The sequence below is a fragment of the Staurois parvus genome, unplaced genomic scaffold (assembly GCF_062004578.1).
Source record: "Staurois parvus isolate SC_StPar_1 unplaced genomic scaffold, SC_StPar_1.0 ptg000195l, whole genome shotgun sequence".
Lineage (NCBI taxonomy): Eukaryota > Metazoa > Chordata > Amphibia > Anura > Ranidae > Staurois > Staurois parvus.
This window is the reverse complement of record NW_028317991.1, coordinates 10,441,849-10,462,762: the sequence shown is the minus strand read 5'-3', so window position 1 is coordinate 10,462,762 and position 20,914 is coordinate 10,441,849. Positions and strand designations below refer to the sequence as shown.

At 44.4% G+C, this 20,914-nt stretch overlaps 1 protein-coding gene across 1 annotated transcript in view; it reads right to left on the bottom strand.

Annotated features, from left to right (window-relative positions):
* Positions 1-14,850, bottom strand: part of LOC149461700 (potassium voltage-gated channel subfamily E member 2-like) — a 169,437-nt gene extending 154,587 nt beyond the window's left edge. Inside the window, exons 1-2 of the mRNA XM_089677946.1 lie at positions 14,719-14,850; positions 13,346-13,499 (exon numbers count right to left, since the gene is read on the bottom strand). The gene's annotated coding sequence lies outside the window, so the exon portion shown is untranslated. The remainder of the gene's footprint in view (positions 1-13,345; positions 13,500-14,718) is intronic.
* Positions 14,851-20,914: the final 6,064 nt, after the last annotated feature.

Below are 20,914 nucleotides of genomic sequence, written 5' to 3'. Positions count from 1 at the left end.
CAGCTACTGTGTAGAAAGCAGCTGCTGTGTTGAAAGCAGCTACTTTGTTAAAAGCAGCTACTGTGTTGAAAGCAGCAGTATTGGAGGTAAAACGACACTCATGAATTATAATTACTGGGTAAATCATTTTATGGTTGGGGGTCACCACAACGTGAGGAACTGTATTAAAGGGTCACGGCATTAGGAAGGTTGAGAACCACTGGTATAGACCCTCTTGTAGCACCATAAGAAATGTCCCATTTTAAGAACGCTCTGGCACTGATGCATAAGGGATAGTAGCAGCACACAATCACTAGGATCCTATACTCAGGTCTGTTCTCACAACGCCCCTAAATACTTGGATGCCTCCTTCCAATGTCAGATGGACATTTCTCCCTTGAACTCTCCAGACCAAGTCCTCTGTGAAATCCCTTGATCAGTTCCAGAAAGTTTCAGCAGGAAAGGAACCCCCAGCTCTAGCACAGCTGAGACCTCAAATAGCACATGTAGAGTTACAGCTGGACTGCCTAGAAAGACAGCAACACCTTCAGGCTGGGAACTTCTCCACCTGTTCAAGAACAGGGCTGCCTCAGGCCCTAGACTATTTATACACTCCCCAGCTACCTACTGAGCACCTTTCACCCAGGGATTGGCTAAGACCATATAAATATTTAGGCTGTGGATTTGCCTTTTTCAGCCCACTACATTCTGGAATCCTCCAGAAGGCAGGGGGAAGTGGTCGAATCTGCAGTCAGTAAAGTCCAAAACAGCCCAAAGCAATTACAAACTGCTCCATCGATTACAGGAGAGCCAAAAAGAACTAAATGTACCTAACCTTGGTCAAACGCAAAAAGGATAAGGACCCTTTATGTCCAGAATTATACAGACCAATTTCTTTATTTTGTACCGTTTAGGATTCTGACTAAGGTACTTGCAAACAGATTTAAGAAAGTTATCTTACATATTCTACATCCAGATTAGGTGGGCTTTATGCCCAGCTTTTCTACAGCGGTGAATATTAGACGTGCTTTTTTGAACATGCAAGTTCCAATAAATGGTAATAAAAATATAAAGCTCTTTTGGCACTAAATGCTATAAAAGCATTTGATAGCATTGAGTGGTACTATCTTTGGGCAGTTTTGGATAGATTCCAAATGGGATCTAATTTCTGTAATTGGGTGAAGCTGCTATACACTAGCCCAAGGACCTTTGTTAGGGTAAATGGTTTGCAGTCCCCCTTTTTTGACCTTTTTCAAGGGACAAGACGGAGGTGTCCACTTTTGCCCCTTCTTTTTGATATTGTAATAGAACCTTTGGCATGCTTATTGCGTAACTCCTCTGAAGTTATAGGGTTTAGTAGAGGTACTCATGAAGAGAAAATCGCATTGTATGTAGATGAAATACTATTATTTCTCTCAAATACCCAATCTTCTTTGACATCTGTTATTATCACATTAAGGAGTTTGGGAAATTTTCTGGAATATATATTAACTGGGAGAAATCCATGTTGCTACCTTTGGGTCCATTTCTGGCACCTCTACCCTCCTCAATTGTACATCTTAAGGAAGCTCCTGCTTTAAAATATCTGGGCATTACTATAACTAATTCCCATGGAGACTTTACTATATTGCCAAACGTATTGGGGCACCTGTCTTGACACACACATGAATTTTAATGGCATCCCAGTCTTAGTCCATAGGGTTTAATATTGAGTTGGCCCACCCTTTGCAGTTATAACAGCTTCAACTCTTCTGGGAATGCTGTCCACAAGGTTTAGGAGGGTGTCTATGGGAATGTTTGACCATTCTTCCAGAAGAACATTTGTGAGGTCAGACACTGACTGATGTCGGACGATGAAGGCTTGGCTCGCAGTCCCCGCTCTAATTCATCCCAAAGGTGTTCTATCGGGTTGAGGTCATGACTCTCTGCAGGCCAGTCAAGTTCTTCCACCCCAAACTCGTTCATCCATGTCTTTATGGACCTTGCTTTGTGCACTGGTGCGCAGTCATGCTGGAACAGGACGGAGCCATCCCCAAACTGTTCCCACAAAGTTGGGAGCATGAAATTGTCCAAAATGTCTGATGCCTTAAGAGTCCCCTTCACTGGAACTATGGGGCCAAGCCCAACCCCTGAAAAGCAACCCCACACCATAATCCTCCCTCCACCAGACTTTACATTTGGCACAATGCAGTCAGGCAAGTACCGTTCTCCTGGCAACCTACAAACCCATCGGATTGCCTGACAGAGAAACATCATTCATCACTCCAGAGAACATGTCTACAGTCCAGCAGCAGCGTGCTTTGCACCACTGCATCCAATGCTTTGCATTGCACTTGGTGATGTAAGGTTTGGATGCAGCTGCTCGGCCATGGAAACCCATTTCATGGAGCTCTCTATGCACTGTTGTTGTGCTAATCTGAAGGCCACATGAAGTTTGCAGGTCTTTAGCTACAGACTCTGCAGACAGTTGGCGACTTCTGTTCACTGTGTGCTTCAGCATGCACTGACCCCACTCTGTCATTTTACGTGGCCTACCACTTCGTGGCTGAGTTGCTGTTTTTCCCACTTTGTTATAATATCACTAACAGTTCACCGTGAAATATTTAGTAGCAATGAAATTTCACGGATGGACTTATTGCACAGGTGGCAACCTATCACGGTACCACACTTGAATTCACTGAGCTCCTGAGAGCGACCCATTCTTTCACAAATGTTTGTAGAAGCAGTCTGCATGCCTAGGTGCTTGATTTTATACACCTGTGGCCATGGAGGTGATTGGAACACCTGAATCACATGATTTGGAGGGCTGGCCTAATACTTTTGGCAATATAGTGTATGTTTCAGATAATATTTTACCTTTGTTGACTAATGTAAAGTTTGGTGCAAGCTCCTTCTCTGTGGTTGGTTGTGTAAGCTTTATAAAAATGGCATGGATGCCCTAACTCCTTTATTGTTTGCATAATTTCCCTATATTGATATTGCCAAAAGTCTTCATAAAAATCAAAGCCATTTTTTAGAGACCTGATTTGTAAAAAGTAGTCCTCCAGGATAGAACTTGAGTTATTACAATTGTAGCTCTACCCTCTTGAGAGTGGCTGGTTTTGGGTCCCCCCTTGCTTCCTGCACAGCCAGGCAACAAGCATTTTCCACTTGCATCCAGAAACAAGAAAATGTCCATGGGCTTGGTTTTTAAGTTTTATTAGGGAATTTAACTTGGATCGGGTATTGGTATTATGGGATGTCCAATTTGATTGCAGAATACAGATTACAGATTGAGGACAACTTCCTTCTCTAGACATTGCTACAAAAATGAGAGATGAATGACTGTGGGCCAGCCAGAATCCTGACAGTCTTTATAGCTAAGTACAACAAAGTCCCAGCTTGTAGGAGCTCTATGTTCCCTAAGTGAACAAAATACCAGCCCACCTGGCAATAGTATCTGATCCCAGGAAAAGGGATTGGGTAAGTTATGAACTGTCCCCTGAAGATTTGCCGGACTTCTCCCTTCTAGGCCCTAGGGGTGTAGAGGTACTCACACTGTACTTGTCCTGCAGCTATGGATAGAACTGCTTTCAGGCCTCTGTAGCTGGGCTGGTTTCTCTCCAAATTTGGCATGCTCGGTGGACTGCAGGGCAGTGGAGCCCCCTCTTTCAGCTTTCCTTCTCCAGCTTCCAGCCTCCAACCTGGGAGCAAGACTCCCCCTTCTTCGGAGCCCCCAACTAGGCTACACAGCAGCACCTCTCAGCACTTCATCTTCCACCTGACTTCCCTGCTGGCTAGGCTCTGCCATTTTTATGGACTGATCCGTCACACTGACAGGCCTGGGATTGGTCAGACTCCCATAAATATGTACATCAGCTCCTACTCAACTCTGCCTTCTCATTTCTAGAAGCTTCCCCAGGTTTATAGAGCAGGGGGAGGTACCAGAGGACTGACCTGTAGAGCCCTCCAACCCTGACTTGAAGTAACTCTCTGACTAAACCCAAGGTTTTAGCAAGCCTCTAAATACTCTGGCCAACTATGTACACCAGAGGGTGCTACACAATACTGTAAAAATACAGGAGACCTAGCTGTTCCAAAACCTTGGGTATATTTTATTGCTGCCCAGCTACAGCTTCTAGTTGGTTGGGACCAGGTGGATTACTCCAGCTTTTCTTTAAGGCTACCTTTTTACTTTAAGGCAGACACCCACTTCATGTACTTGAAATATCTACTGGTAAGAGGTCACAATCTCTATAGTTCACTCCTCTTCCCTCTGGGAGAACACAATAGCTCCATGGGAGGGATTCCCTCATCATAACTGGCTGTGTAGATGGGAGAATTGAGTGATTTTCTTACGTTCAACCTATGGTAGCAGGAATGAAAATCGCATCATCTATGGCCTGCCTAAGGAAAATGCCTGAATTATACCACCAGCCAAATTTGTTCTCAGTTTGCCTGTCATTGACTCTAATTAAAAACTAACTCCCATCAGATGGCAGGAGATACCTTTAAACTGTAAAAACAATATACCTATTTATACATATACTTTCATTCCTTTCATTTTGTTTTTCTTGAATTAGTATTATTATTATACAGGATTTATATAGCGCCAACAGTTTGCTCAGCGCTTTACAAAATAAAGGGAAACAATACAGCAACAATACAGTTCAATACAAGAAGGTTAGGAGGGCCCTGCTCCTTGGAGCTTACAATCTAAGAGGAAGGGGCTGGTGGTACAAAAGGTAATAACTGTGGGGGATGGACTGGTAGAAGGAATAGAAGATTCTGTTATTAGCTGAAGGCAGGATAGGCTTCCCTGAAGAGAGAAGTTTTCAGAGATCGCCTAAAAGTGGGCAGAGTAGGCAATCGTCTGATAGATTGGGGTAGAGAGTTCCAGAGGATGGGAGAGGCTCTAGAGAAGTCCTGGAGACGAGCATGGGAGGAGGAGACAAGGGAGATAGAGAGCAGGAGGTCATGGGAAGAGCAGAGAGGACAGTTTGGGTGATATTTGGAGACCAGATTGGTGATGTAATTTGGGGCAGAGTTATAAATGGGTTTTATATATGATTGTTAACCACTTGAGCTCCAGAGGATTTACCCCCCTTAATGACCAGGCCTCTTTTTGCCACTCGGCGCTGCACTAATTCAACTGATAATTGCGCGGTCATGCAATGCTGCACCCAAACGAAATTTATGTCCTTTTTTTCACACAAATAGAGCTTTCTTTCGGTGGTATTTGATCACCTGTGCGCTTTTTATTTTTCACGCTATAAACAAAAAAAGGCCAAAAATTTTGAAGAAAAACAATATTTTTTACTTTCAGCTATAAAAAATATATAGTAAACTCAAAGTTGGTTATAAATTTAGGCCAAAATGTATTCTGCTACATGTTTTTGGTAAAAAAAATCCCAATAAGTGTATATTGATTGCTTTGTGTGGAAGTTATAGCGTCTACAAACTATGGTATAGATACTGCAATTTACGCCATTTTTCTGCTATACAGCGCTGCGCTAGTTTAACGGACAATTGCGCAGTCATGCAATATGGTACATAAATTTACATCCTTTTTTTCCCCACAAATTGAGCTTTCTTTCGGTGGTATTTGATCGCCTGTGCAGTTTTTATTTTTTGCGCTAAAAAAAAAAGGCTAACAATTTTGAGGAAAAAAAAACGATATTTTGGACTTTTTGCTATAAAACATATCCAGTAAAAAAAAAAATGCAAAAATCAAATTTAGTCATAAATTTCTGCCAAAATGCATTCTGCGACATGTCTTTGCTATAAAAAAAACCCCCAATACGTGTAAATGAATTGGTTTACGTGAAAGTTATAGCGTTTACAAATGGCGGGAAAGATACTGGGATTTTTAGGTTTTTTTTTATACTAATAATGGCGGCGATCAGCGAATTATGGCGGTGATCAGGGACTTATGGCAGCGACCAGCGACTTATGGCGGGACTGCTGGACTGCGGCGGACATTCTGACATTGAGGGGTACTGACCTGGGGTCACTGACGTCCCCAAAAACACTAATACAGTGATCAGTGCAAAAAAAAAAAACACTGACACTGTACTAATGGCAATGGGGAGGAAGGGGTTAACTTTATTTTGCAGGGAAGGGTTATAGGAGTGAGGGGAGTGTTTTACTAGGGGGCGGGGGTGTGTGCTGGATGGGACAAGGCTGATCGAGAAAGAGAAACTGTTCTTTCTCAATCAGCTCATCCTCGAGCTGACAGGGAAGTGACAGACAGCACAGCTACTGCAGCTGTGCTCTCTGTCACTGTTTGCCGCCGATCGCCGGGACATAGCCGCTAAGGAGCGGCTGTGACCCGGCGACTGACATCTGCGGCGGTGATCCGCGGGACAGATGCGGCGGCGCGCCTCGCACGCGCCCCCTATTTGTTTACAAAACACACGCTTTAAAACGTGGTTTTGCCTGCTAGTGCTGCCCTGCCGCCGTATATGTACAGTGACTGGGCGGCAAGTAGTTAATGTTTTGAATTTTATTCGTTGGGCAATGGGGAGCTCTGTACACCTGCTGAGTTTTCATATGGTGTCTCTGGTAAAGACTACACTGCTTGCTGAAAAGATAAAGAGGAATGAGTGACACCAACAGAAGCATCTCTGGGTAGTTCAAAATGTAAAAAGTTAAGTTCATCTTTGCAAGAAAAATGCTTATGCAGTCAAGGGGCCCCGACAGGTAATACAGCTTTTAAAATGTTGAATAATGTAAATCCCATACCTGTAGGCATTTTGTGCTGCCCAAGAAGCCAAAAAAACACATAAATAGCTGTGCCAATCTGTCCTGTTGCTAAAACACTCCAGGCATTGGACCCTTGCCCTCAGCAGGGGGAAGCTAGTGCGTTTCTTCATTCAAATCCCCATTCATCAATAGTACATTATCTCCTGTCACATTACTTGCTAGGGGCTTTTTGACTATAGGCAGTTGTCTAGCAAAAGTGAACATATTCTTTAAAGCTCAACACCAGGAATGGAAAAAACAAATCTTCCTTTTAGTGGGGCCATCCTGCGTTGCAAGGGTTAAATATTTGTTATGCCTAGGGGTGTCAGAATAAGGACAACATAATTATTTTGGGTCACAGAGAAATAAATAATTTGGGTCACAAGATCACGTTCTAGATCTGTGAGTTCAATTTGTGGTATTAAAGCACAAGTTACAAGTTCAAACCTCTCAAACCAAACAAAACTTTCTCAAAGAAAGTCAGATTTGCAGAGCATGTTGAATAGTATCTTGTCCCAGGCAGTGGCTGTCTTGATCCTTCTGCAGGACAGGTTCTGTCATGTTTCATATGACTGTCATATGCCTTTAGGTGTTCTTTGAATTTTTGTCTCTGCTCCTCCCTTTCCTCTGGTTTAGTTCATGTTGTATAGATAACCCACCCTTTTTCCAAGTAATAAGTTGGAGCTTCTAGCCTCATGTCTTATGGAAGCAGATCACATTATGATCTTTTGACTTATCCGATGTTCATTGTTGTAAGATTCTCTCAGTTTATGGAACAAAGTTCACAAGATCTACAAGGTGTCATCAGGATTGAGTCACTGCCTGTGTTATTCAGCTAAGATTGGAGTTATCGCTATCTCATCACAACTGTAAGTTACAGAGATCACACTATCAATGCTTAGATTGGAGAGACAGAACAGGTTCAAAAAACTTTCAAACTTGTTCACAGTACCAAAACCCAACAGTGAGGTTCATCTTATCCTGGACCTTTTATCCCTAAACAAACACCTTCACATTCCACATTTTATAGAATTTCTCTAAGACAAGGGGAATGTCTGGTCAAGATGCCTACCTGCATATTCTCATTTACCCACCTCATCAGTGCTTTCTGCACTTTGCTGTAGCAAAGAAACACTTCCATTTTTGCCCACTGCCATTTGGCCTATTCTCTGCTCCCAGAGTATTCCCATAAGGAACTTGCACCTTTACTTGCCCTTTTCAGAACTCAGGGCATACAGTGTATCTAGAAGACCTTTTTCTTCAGGACTCATCTCCCTTCTAAATATCTGAAAATTAGTGATGGGCTGCATGTTCGACTTACGTTCGACTTGAATGGGACGGGCATTCGGCGGGCCAGGTGCAAAGCTTTGGCTAATCACAGGGCATGATGATGTCACAAGGGTGGGGTGATCCCATCCCCTTGTGACGTCATCACCATATTTAAGAAAACTGTCATCGTGGCGCAACTGACGGTGGGAGCCGGCATTGACGGAGGAGCGGATTTTCATTCCTTTTTTTGGGTCGGCAGTGGCGGCAGGCATTGTGATTGACTTCGGATCTACTTCGGGGGACTTTTTTTTATTTGTATTTTTAATAAAAGACTTGTCTCCTGTCTTTTTATACACTACACTTTTTTTGATTCATGATTGACTTCGGATCTACTTCGGGGGACTTTTTAAAATATTTCTTTTAATAAAAGACTTGTCTCTTGTCTATTTATACACTACACTTTTTTTTTTGATTCGTGATTGACTTCGGATCTACTTCAGGGGACTTTTTTAAATTTTTATTTTTAATAAAAGACTCGTCATCTGTCTTTTTATACACTACACTTTTTTTTTTTGATTCGTGATTGACTTCGGATATACTTCAGGGGACTTTTTTTAATTTTTATTCTTAATAAAAGACTCATCTCCTGTCTTTTTATACACTACACTTTTTTTTTTTGATTCGTAATTGACTTCGGATCTACTTCGGGGGGACTTTTTTTCTTTTTCTTTTTAATAAAAGACTTGTCTCCTGTCTTTTAATACACTACACTTTTTTTTTGATTCGGGATTGCCTTCGGATCTACTTCGGGGGACTTTTTTAAATTTTTATTCTTAATAAAAGACTTGTTTCCTGTCTTTTTATACACTACACTTTTTTTTTAATCGTAATTGACTTCGGATCTACTTTGGGGGACTTTTTAAAATTTTTATTTTTAATAAAAGACTTGTCTCCTGTCTTTTTGTACACTACACTTTTGTTTGATACGTGATTGACTTCGGATCTACTTCGGTGGACTTTTTTTTTTTCATTTTTAATAAGACTTGTCTCCTGTCTTTTTATACACTACACTTTTTTTTTGATTCATGATTAACTTTGGATCTACTTCGGAGGGACTTTTTTTATTTTTAATAAAAGACTCGTCTCCTATAGGCATGCCTATTCACATTGGGGGGGGGGGGAATCTGGGGGCTTCCAGATTCCGATAAGCCCCCTGCCTGCAGACCCCCACAACCACCATCCAGGTTTGTGGGAACATAGGCAGGAGTTCCAACATAGGGGGGCACTGCAGTTTGATCCCTTGCCTCTTGCTTTAAAACTTTGATTAGGAAAAAAGAAAAGGTACAAGCAATTATAGGGATGGCCTAAAAAAAAGCAGGACCGTATAAGAAACTAATTGGATAAATCAATAGGGAGCTCACAGCCTGAATTATAAACAAGCGGTAATAAAGGGCAGGCAGGTACAGGGCACACAAGGGCAATGCTGATTAAAGCCGCTAAATAACCGGCAAGGAATGGCTGACTATTAGAGCACAATGTACCGTAATCAGAGCTGTGGATGGCAGAGGAGGAGAGCGCAATTATTGTCCTACCACCGGGGCTGCTGAGCCTGCACAGCAAAAATAATCACCATGGGCTCCAAAGAGGACTAGTCACTGAATGCCTTCATTCATTTAATGCTACCAAACACTTTTCCAATTTATATTATTTATCAAAAATGACCAGCTTCACGTCAGGTGCTTCTTTATATAGAAACAATTGGACTTAAGTAAACCCTGACAATGAACGTCTCCTATTTAGTCCCTTTAGGTCTGTTACATTTCCTATTAAAAGCAGAGCTGCTGATAAGGGGGTACAGCTGGCCCTCTGTACTGGGCCTGGGCCCTATCAGTTCACCTGGGGGGCCCGGGTACGTGTAGAGCAGGAGAGCTGGCTTTACTGCCTTATCACTGAAACCCATCCTCCCGTGGCTCCCCCTGCTGTGCAGACACAGAATGATCAGTATCTGTGCTCTCCCATCCCCCGCCAATCTGATCAACCACACCCCCTTTCCCCTGCTGTCCAGACCCCTCTGTGTGCTCCTCTGCCCACAGTGCTGCCGGCTCACAGGTGGATTTATTTCAGGAAGGAGAGCGGGGGTAAATATGTCATATGCGGTTTGTCATTCTTTCCTGAATGAACACAGTTAGTAATTGGTACCAATTGCTACTGTGTTCATTTATAACTGAAGCATGGTAAACGGTGTTTATGTGAATTTTTTTTTGTGAATCAACAAGAAACCTTGAATGCTTCCTATCAGGGGCGGACTGACAACTCATGGGGCCCCAGGGCATAAGGGGATCATGGGGCCCCTGTGTCCTTGCCCAAACTCAAAAAGCCTATGAAAAAGGTACCAGGGGCATCTCATGGGGCCCCCTACTGACCCCGGGCCCTCGGGCAGTGCCCGAGTTTCCAAATGGTCAGTCCGCCCCTGCTTCCTATTTATTCATCTGCAGTGAAAAGGACTGAGGGCCAGTTCACACTACATCCGGTTCAGTTGCTTTTTTTCTGCATCCAAAATGCACATAAAGTAGGTTATATTTTTATTTAAGGTATTTATATAACACTGTCAATTTACACATACATATTTTATACATTCACATCAGTCCCTAACCCTCAAGGGGTGTACAATCTAAGGTCCCTAACTCACATTCATACACATATTAGGGCCAATTTAGACAGGAGCCAATTAACCTACCAACATGTCTTTGGAGTGTGGGAGGAAACCCACACAGGCACAGGGGGAACATGCAAACTCCAGGCAGGTGGTGCTGTGGTTGGGATTCACACCAACGACCCTAGTACTGCCAGGCGGAAGTGCTAACCATTTAGCCACTGTGCTGCCCCGTATATGGTTGTCAATGTCATAGTTCACATCAGTGCTTGCTGTTCCATTTGCAGAAAAAAAAGTAGAACGTGCTGCATTTTTTTCTGCACAGAAGTGTACCGGAACACGTTAAAGCGCACAGGAATGCACCAAAAATGTACTGGTACGCACATTTAAACTGAAAAAAAGAGAGGGGGAAAAAATTAACTGGAATGCATAAAAAAACGCACTGGAACGCGTCAAAACGCATCAAAAACACACTGGAACCTGCCACAAACGCATCAAAAATGCCCATAAAAAAGTGCATCTAGAAGGCATCTGGACTGCGTTTCTATAGTGTGAACCAGCCCTGAGGAATCTGTGTCCTCATTCCTTTCCTTTGTCTTTACAGTGAGACATCAGGAGTCTGTTTACAGCCTTGATGTGTCACAAGAGTATCCCCCCAACAGAGCTGTTAAAAAATTAAAAAAAAATAAATAAAATTGCAAAAAATAATTAAAAGGAAATGAAGGGCTCATTCACATGTGCTTTGCTCTCTGAAGAGCAATTGGCATTCAGATCGCAATTCAGAGATCATTTGTCGATATTTGGTGATAAGCCTACTCACCTCCTGCCTTATAATTTCTCCAGCAGGTATAATTTCTACATTGACTGAGAAGCAAAGCATCGCAGCCGCTGCATGTGTACACCACCAGCCACTGCCTCTGCAAATAAAGGGAGTAGCAGTTGGGGGGGGGGGGGGTAAAAGCACAGCTCAACTGCAGGATTTTACAGACCTCACGTGTGAACGACCCTTAAGGGCTTATTCGCACAGGCACGCTGGCTGTGTTAATGAGTAGTTTATTAATGCGGCTGAAGCCCCGTTACTCTATGGGGATGTAGTGGCTGTATGAGTACAGCCGCGGCTCCTAATTTATCAGGTGTGGGTGAGTGACCCTGAATGCACAATGTCTGTGTTTGGGACTGTACATTGCACCCAAATGCCTGTCAAATTACAGCCTGTGGCTGTGTTCATACAGCTGCTGAGTCCTCACAGCACAACATGAGCTGTCTGCATACAGCTCCAGCCACTTTATACAAACTGCTGATTCACACAGTTCAGGCTACGGCGCCCATCTGAATGACCCCAACACCTCAGTCACATACAGAGATTTATTTTCATAACTCAATACAGTTTTTTTCTTTTAGATTTAGCAGGAATTTTGTTGTATTTGTGCCAACTAATAATGGTTTTTAGTGAAAATAAAATTTGATATTTTCATGGCTGGGGGGCGGGTTGCCAGGTTGTATGGGGCCTCGTGATTTGTTTTGTTATATCAGTTTAATCCTGGGTTCACATATATGCGGTGCGGTATATCGCATGTGATTCCCACAGGAACCGCACCGCACTCCTGTGCAAATCACATGCGATTTGTGTGTGGTATGATTGGAGCCGTACATTTTATATGACTCTATTCACACCGCACCCGTACAAAAAAGGTGCAGGACCCTTTATTGGTCTGCACTAGAATAGGATCACATGGGTATTCACACCTATGTGATTCGATTCTGCACATCGCACCGCGTTTTGCGGACTGCTTTCGGGGTGTTGTTAACGTAACATACACACCTGTAGTGGTTCGCATGAACGGGGTGCGATTGTTATGCGGTGCAGAATTTGCACTGACGACGCTACGAATTCCGCACCGCATCAGTGTGAACCCGGCCGAACAAGTAAAACAATACCTGTTGATCCTGACAGAAGTTTTGTGAGCGCTCTCTGCCTCTGTTGTCTCTAAGAACTAGAGAAAACCCATCCCTGGACATGGACAATAGGAGAGGGATGGGGTTTTATAGTCCTGTCTTCTACTGTCCGGGTATAGAAGGGTGAGTTAGGCTAGCTATATACGTTTCAAGAGAAATCACTTGATTCCCCCATCCATGCTAAATAACATGGATGAAGAACTCTCCCCTGCCAATACCTTAATACCCGAACAGTGACTGCATCTGATAGATGCAGTCACTATTCGGCCAGAAATCTTTGACTTGCTGGTGGGTGACAACGTCTGGGCACCGCCATCTTGGATGTGATGTCTGCAGACTCAGAGCTTTCACTCAAGTGATACCAATAGTATTTACCTTCACTCCTAGGTTATTGAGGGAGATGAAGTGTGAGGTGGAGGAGCTGGGCCAGCATAGAGAGCAATTTGACACTCCCAGAAGAGGAGAGGGCTATGGCATGCATGGAGGATATTGGCTCTTCCAAAGTTATGAGATTTGCTAAGGCTCCATGTACACAGGACATTTGGAAAACACTTCTGAAAGATGGAAACTGACTGCTGAAAAACCTAGGTTAAAAAATGTCATTTTAAGCGCGTTTGCGGTTTAGAAGCGTTTTTTAAGATAAACTCAGGAGACCTTCCAAAATGCCCAGAATGCACTAAAAAACAGTAAAAAAATTAACTATTTCAGACGTTTTAGAGAAATAGAGAGAGCAGAAGCAGAGAGAGCAGTATGTGTTGAGATTACCTGTCTTTTCTGGTTGTATTCACTATGGATCCCATCATGAGCGCGTTCTACCATTTTTTCCTTCACGCGAAACCTGGAACTGACTGCGCTGGTGTGCCAGGTCCATTTGAACTTGCATGAATTTCTGATGATGAAAAACGGCTCTGGACAGCATCTGGATATGGAAGAGTTAAAAAACGCTTCTAAACACAAACGCTTATAAACGCGGTTAATACTGTGTACAAGCATTTGGCGTCTGAAACGCTGATAAAATCTACTCCTGAACGCAAGTTTGGTGCGTTCAAAAAAACGACTGTAAACTCAACTGCCTGTAAACAACGATGTGTACATGGACACATAGGAAAACATTAGGGAGAGTTCAGGGACTGCTGAAGAAAACGCAGAAAAGCTCCTGAACGTGAGTTTTTCAGCTGCAGTGTACATGGAGCCTAACACGTTCAGAGGCACATTGCAAGTCTATCCTGAATTCTGCAGCCAGACTCATCCACCTTACTAACCGCTCCGTATCCGCCACCCCCCTCTGCCAATCCCTCCACTGGCTTCCGATTGCCCAACGGATCAAATTCAAATTACTAACATTGACGTACAAAGCTGTTCATAACACGCCCAAAACTACATCACCGACCTGATATCCATATACAACCCAAAACGTACTCTCCGCTCTTCACAAGACCTCCTACTCTCTAGTTCCCTGGTCTCCTCCTCCCATGCCCGTCTCCAAGACTTCTCCAGAGCTTCCCCCATCCTCTGGAACTCCCTACCCCAATCCATCAGAATGTCACCTACCCTCCTCACCTTTAGGCGCACCCTGAAAACCCATCTTTTCAGGGAAGCCTACCCCGCCCTCACCTAATTGCGATCTCCTCCACTCTTCCTACCGCTCCATCCCCCACAGCTCTTTCCTCCTGTACCACTCTCCCCTCCCTCCTAGATTGTAAGCTCCAAGGAGCAGGGCCCTCGAACCCCTCGTATATTGCACTGTATTGTTACTGTACTGTCTCGTGTATTATCTCCCATTGTAATGTACAGCGCTGAGAAAACTGTTGGCGCAATATAAATACTGTATAATAATAAAAAAATAATAATTTGTGGAGATGAAAAACATTGCAAGTAAGCATTTTAAATACTTGATTTTTCTGTAATTTTGTAAGTTGGTGACAGGGTCTCCTTATTGCACAAGCACTGCAAAAGCAAGCGTTGCAGCACTACCCCATACAATTTCGGCATGGGGAGAGTTCAGTCGCCTACAAGGTCTGCTGTCTGTAAGAACCCTCCTTCACACAAAGGTAACTTTCCATAATAGGGTGCTGCTCCTTTAAGCTGACCCTACAGTCCCTGTGTTGCAATGCTGCCACTAATGTCCTGCCGCATACCTCTTTCTCTCTGCATTCTATTACCAGAGGTTATATGAATTAATGAGAAGCTCAGAGATAGCCAGCTATAAATGTCTCCATTGTATTGCACACAGCCTCCAATGCTCTGATAGTCACAGAGACAGTGGAAATTTCCACACTGCTGATAAGGAATGGAGGGGGCGTCCGCATAGAGCCTATGTGCTGCTGCCTCCCTTCCCTATTCAGCTGACATGCACGCTGTTATACCGTGCATGACCAGCAGGCAGCCTGTGGCTCGCTAGCTCTAGTGGAACTACAAGACCCATCATGTCCCGCAGAAACAGAGTAAATGCAAGTTAGCTGTTCAGGAATATATAATAGTCAAAGAGCTTCAGCATACAGCTGGGCAAAGTGGGCAGCTCTCTTGGCTCCTAGTGATGGGTTACATTTGGCCAAGCAGATGAACAGAATAGTGGACCAACCTTTACTATGCTAAAATGGTTCATCTCTGGTTCTTCCAGAATTCACTATCAATGCACCAGATTTAGACTTCTTCTGGGAATAATTCTTTTTCTTGTTAATAACATGTCAGCTATGGTGGTAATACAGTATATTGCCAAAAGTATTGGGACGCCTGCCTTTACACGCACATGAGCTTTAATGACATCCCAGTCTTAGTCCGTAGGGTTCAATATTGAGTTGGCCCCGCCCTTTGCAGCTATAACAGCTTCAACTCTTCAGGGAAGGCTGTCCACAAGGTTTAGGAGTGTGTATATGGGAAGGTTTGACCATTCTTCTAGAAGGGCATTTGTGAGGTCAGGCACTGATGTTGAACGAGACACCTTGGCTCTAATTCATCCCAAAGGTGTTCTATTGGGTTCAGGTCAGGACTCTGTGCAGGCCAGTCATGTTCCCCACCCCAAACTCGCTCATCCATGTCTTTATGGCCCTGCTTTGTGCACTGGTGTGCAGTCATGTTGGAACAGGAAGGGGCCATCCCCAAACTGTTCCCACAAAGTTAGGAGCATGTCCAAAATGTCTTGGTATGCTGACGCCTTAAGAGTTCCCTTCACTGGAACAAAGGGGCCAAGCCCAACCCCTGAAAAACAACCCCACACCATAATCCCCCCTCCACCAAACTTTACACTCAGCATAATGCAGTCAGGCAAGTTCCGTTCTTCTGGCAACCCCCAAACCCAGACACATCCATCGGATTGCCAGAGAAGCGTGATTTGTCACTCCAGAGAACACTTCTCCACTGCTCTAGAGTCCAGTGGCAGCGTGCTTTACACCACTGCATCTGACGCTTTGCGTTGCGCTTGGTGATGTAAGGCTTGAATGCGGCTGCTTGGCCATGGAAACGCATTCCATGAAGCTGCAGACAGTTGGTGACTTCTGTGCACTGTGCACTTCAGCATGCGCTGACCCCACTCTGTCATATTACGTGGCCTACCACTTGGTGGCTGAATTGCTGCTGTTCCCAGTTGCTTCCACTTTGTTATAATCCCACTAACAGTTGACCGTGGAATATTTAGTAGCCAGGAAATGTCACAGATGGACTTATTGAACAGGTGGCAACCTATCACGGTACCACACTTGAATTCACTGAGCTCCTGAGAGCGACCCATTCTTTCACAAATGTTTGTAGAAGCAGTCTGTATACTTAGGTGCTTGATTTTCTACACCTGTGGCCATGGAGGTGATTGGAACACCTGAATCACATGATTTGGAGGGCTGGCCCAATACTTTTGGCACTCCTATCAGGAAGCTAACACAGACCTCCTTGTCCTGCTCATAGGTCATACACTTGCTCCAGAAAGGCCACCCTTGTGCTTCCTAAAACCAGATTATATCAGGTTTAACAGTTTTTTTTTCCAGCTAAGATCTGTTGGTGAGATTTCTCTTCGCTTCCTGTCCTGTAGACACAAGAAGAAGTTGGAAAAAATCTCCCCAAGGTGAGGGAAATCCCTCTTCGGTGTCACGAGGACATTGGAAGATTTCACTTCTATTCTTGTTTTGGCAACAACTTAAAATGTTGGACATATCCTCACTTTCGTTTCTGGTGACAGCGGCCAACATGACAAAGAAAGGGGAACTAGATATGTGCAGAACGAAAAAATTTGTTTTGTTTAATCTTGGATCGATTCGTTAAGTTACTCATTTTGTTGTGTTGCATTCACAATTCATTTTATATGTTTGAATTTTTGGAAGACAGATATATTCTAACACCAATATATACAGTCTTTGAAGGAAATCATCAGTCTTTGAACGAACCACACATGTCTACAGGGAACCTTTGGGTTTGGGTAGCACAGTGGCTAAATGGTTAGCACTTCTGCCTGGCAGTACTCGGGTCGTTGGTTTGAATCTCAACCACAGCACCACCTGCCCGGAATTTGCATGTTTTCCCTGTGCCTGTGTGGGTATTCCACTGGGTACTACGGTTTCCTTCCACACTCCAAAGACATGCTGGTAGGTTAATTGCCTCCTGTCTAAAATTGGCTCTAGTATGTGTATGTATGAATGTAAGTTAGGGACCTTAGATTGTACACCCCTTGTAAAGTGGTGTGTAAATTGATGGTGCTATATAAGTACCTGAAATAAATAAACCTTTCCAGCAGGAACGTAGACAACAATAAAAATTTGGAGTATATGCATAAAAGGTGCTAGATCATCATGTCTAAAATCTTATGCATTAAATTGATAGTAAACTGCATTGGAAAAACTGGTCCCCCTGCAGGTTCATGTCATAATGTGCACATTATGGCAGACTTACCTAAAATACAGATTCCTCCAGAAGTGCCCTGTCACCGCTGACAGGGATTCCACCCCTGCCCAATCTTCCTTCTAGGTTTGTGTGTCACTCCTGCACATACGTGTGGGAGTCACAATCTCAGCAAATCTCTCTCAATGGATGGCTTGCTATCCATTGAGAACGCAGTGCACATGCATCAATGAAGTCACCGGCTGCTATACATATAAATGTCTTCTAAACGGTGCATGTTTAGGAGATATTCAATAATCAGTTTTTTTATAGTCTTGCCTGTAGGTACAAGAGAAAAAGTGGAAGTTGCTACCAATTTAAGCTGAATCCCTTTGGTGAAGCTGCCCTCTTGTGACAAAGGAGGGGGTCTTCAGAAAGATCAATTTACAATGTAGCAAGGGTGTCACACTAGTGGTAATATCAGGGGCGTATTTACAACAAGGCAAACAAGGCACTTGCCTAGGGCAGCATTTTTCAGAGGGGGCAGCACCTCCCCTCAGAAAAAGGGATGAAAGAAGGGACACGGCCTCCATGGGAACCAGGTGGGATCCCAGAGAGGCTGCAGGCTTCTTGATGGTGTATGTAGAGCCTGGCTCTCGTTCCCAGGGATGTCCTGAGCTTTGAAGATGAGTGTCTTTCTCTCTATCGACGAGATGGGGGGGTGGGGTTAGTGGAAGGCTCTCCCGAGTGAGGGGCAGGGGTGTCTTTGCTGCCTTGCGGGCATCCTTCTCTAAAGCATTAATGGCTTTAGACTAACTAGACTAGGCTTTCTAACACTAACCTGGTCAGAACCTGGTACAGTTGTGCCGCTCTCTCCTGCCTCTCCTCCCGTGCTGCCAAGTGGATGTTAAAGCCATTAAACTCAGGTAAAAGGAGCAAGGCGGACCCTAGTGGAGCCATGCTAGAGCCCAGCCTTCTTTCTGCACCCGCTGCATGGGACATATCCTGCCAACTGCTGCCAAGTGTGGGGAGGTACAGCACGGTGCAGGAAGTAAATACACAGAGTCCAGTCATAGCAAACTTCAAACCTGTATTGAGCAGAATGCCAACATTACAGACACCCCAGCAGGAGAGCGCAGAGATGCAACGAGAGCGGATGCACCAACAGCGTCTGTTTTAGAGGGCGGAGTGCGGCCTGACTGGTCTGGTCCCAAAAAGGGAGGCTCCCTTGAGAAACAAATTCCTAATCTGTCCCTACTCATCAGGAACCTTGCCCTGTCACTAGTGACTTTCCCTGGCACATGATGTATCTCTCCGAACTCTTCCCACTTTGCACAAAGCTCCCCAAAACCCAGGGGCAGGAACTTTTAAAGACCCCACTGATCCAAGGTGGCTACCAGGGGTCACATGGTTGCAGTGTAGCCAACCGAGAATGCTGCTAGATGACCAAGGAAACCATAGAGAAACCAGGCTTCTCCTGACTTCCTCTGCAGCTGTGGAGCTCAACTGCTCGTTGAGAGCCACCGGCAGTGGAGAAAACAGACTGCACATGCCTACACACCAATACTCTTTTCAGCTGTCTATAAGGGTGGCATTCTGACCATCACTATAAGGGGGGCATTCTTCCCAGTGGCCACCAATGTAAAGGGCACTTTTCCCCACTGATCAACCAATGAATTGGTTTTCCTGGGGTTTTTGGGGTTCCCCCAAGACCTAAAAATTATTTCAAGGGTTCTTCTTGGGTAAAATAGTTGAGGAAGGCTGTTCTAGAGTAAGCAAGATATGAAGATATGTCTTATTGTATTAACAGATAGAAAAAAGAGAGACAGACGTAACGGTGCCCTTGTAGAAAGCAATAGTAATACCTCCGTATCTGGAATAGGCAGTTTAGTTTTGGGATCCAGTTTACAAATAGGATATTGGAGAACTGGAGAGAGTGCAGGGAAGGGCCACTAAATTAATAAAAGGTATGGAGGACCTCGAGAAGCGGTGTTTAAGGGGACATATGATACATAGATGGTACATAAAGTAAAGCTGTTCATTTTAAGGCCACTGGAACAGACAAGGAGTCACGCTTTGTGTTCGGAGGAACTGAGGTTTAAAGCCAAACTCCAAAAAACTTGAAAATTCCTCTTTACGGTGGGGTTCTGCTTGTTTAGGTCTAGGGGATATAGAAAAATGTTACTTGCCTGATCCTTCAGTCCTCTGCACTGCACTAGACTGGCCCCCATAGTGTCTTCTTCCCCATGTTCCAGTGGTCTGAGGCTGACTGATGCAGGGTCCATTGCCCTGCTTTGGACATGATGAAACTAAGAGACAGTCCATCACTGGAGCATGGGAGAGTGCTGTCTGTCAGGGGAGTGGAGGACGGGGTGAGCAAAATACTTTTACTCACCTAGAATAAACAAGCAGCTAACCCCCATAATGCAAGCATGGACACACTACAAGGGGGTATTTTCAGATTTCCTGGAGTGGGGCTTTAAACTCCACAGACAGAAAGGCTTAGTCACAGATGTTCACCCAGGGAGTATCTATTGGATTGCCAGGAAGGTTATCTGAATATGTGATTGGACAATATTGTACTCCAATAGAATTCTGTTGTGAAAAGCAGGTAGCAAAAAACAGATTTTTTGGGGAATTTTATAGATGCAACCAGGGACCAGGGGTGGACTGACAACTCATGTGGCCCCCGGGCAATAGGGTATCATGGGGCCCCTGTGTCCTTGCCCACACTCCAAGCACACCCAAGAAAGCCTATAAAAAAGGTACCAGAGGCATTTCATGGGGCCCCCTTTTGACTCCAGGCCCTCGGGCAGTAACCGAGTGCTCGAATGGTCAGTCCGCCCCTGGCAGGGACTTTTTTTTGTTAGAGAACAGGTACAGGTACTCAAGTGTTGAGACAAGAAACACTTTGGTCAGAAATATGTAGTGTAAGATATAGCATTAAGAGTGCAGTAGTTAAGTGTGTGTCATATACAGCCCAGCAAACAGAGTGCAGGTGTCAGTAATATGAAATGTGCAACAAATTGTATATAATGCAGGGCTCAGGACTGCTTATCTCCCAAGGTGCAGAGCTCTAGAGTACATATCACACAGAGCACAGGGCGTAGGATTGCATATTACAAAGAGTGCAGGGCTCACCAGTGCATAAAGCCCAGACTGCAAGGCTCAATAGTGTATTTCACACAGGGTGCAGGGCTCAGGAGTGTGTATCACATGGGTTCAGGGTACGGGAGTGTGTATCACACAGGGTGCAGGGCTCAGGAGTGTGTATCACATGGGTTCAGGGTACGGGAGTGTGTATCACACAGGGTGCAGGGCTCAGGAGTGTGTATCACACAGGGTGCAGGGCTCAGGAGTGTGTATCACACAGGGTGCAGGGCTCAGGAGTGTATATCACACAGGGTGCAGGGCTCAGGAGTGTATATCACACAGGGTGCAGTGCTCAGAAGTGCTTACCACACAGTGTACATGGCTCAGGAATGTATATAACACAGGGTGCAGGGCTCAGAAGTTCTTATTACATGGGGT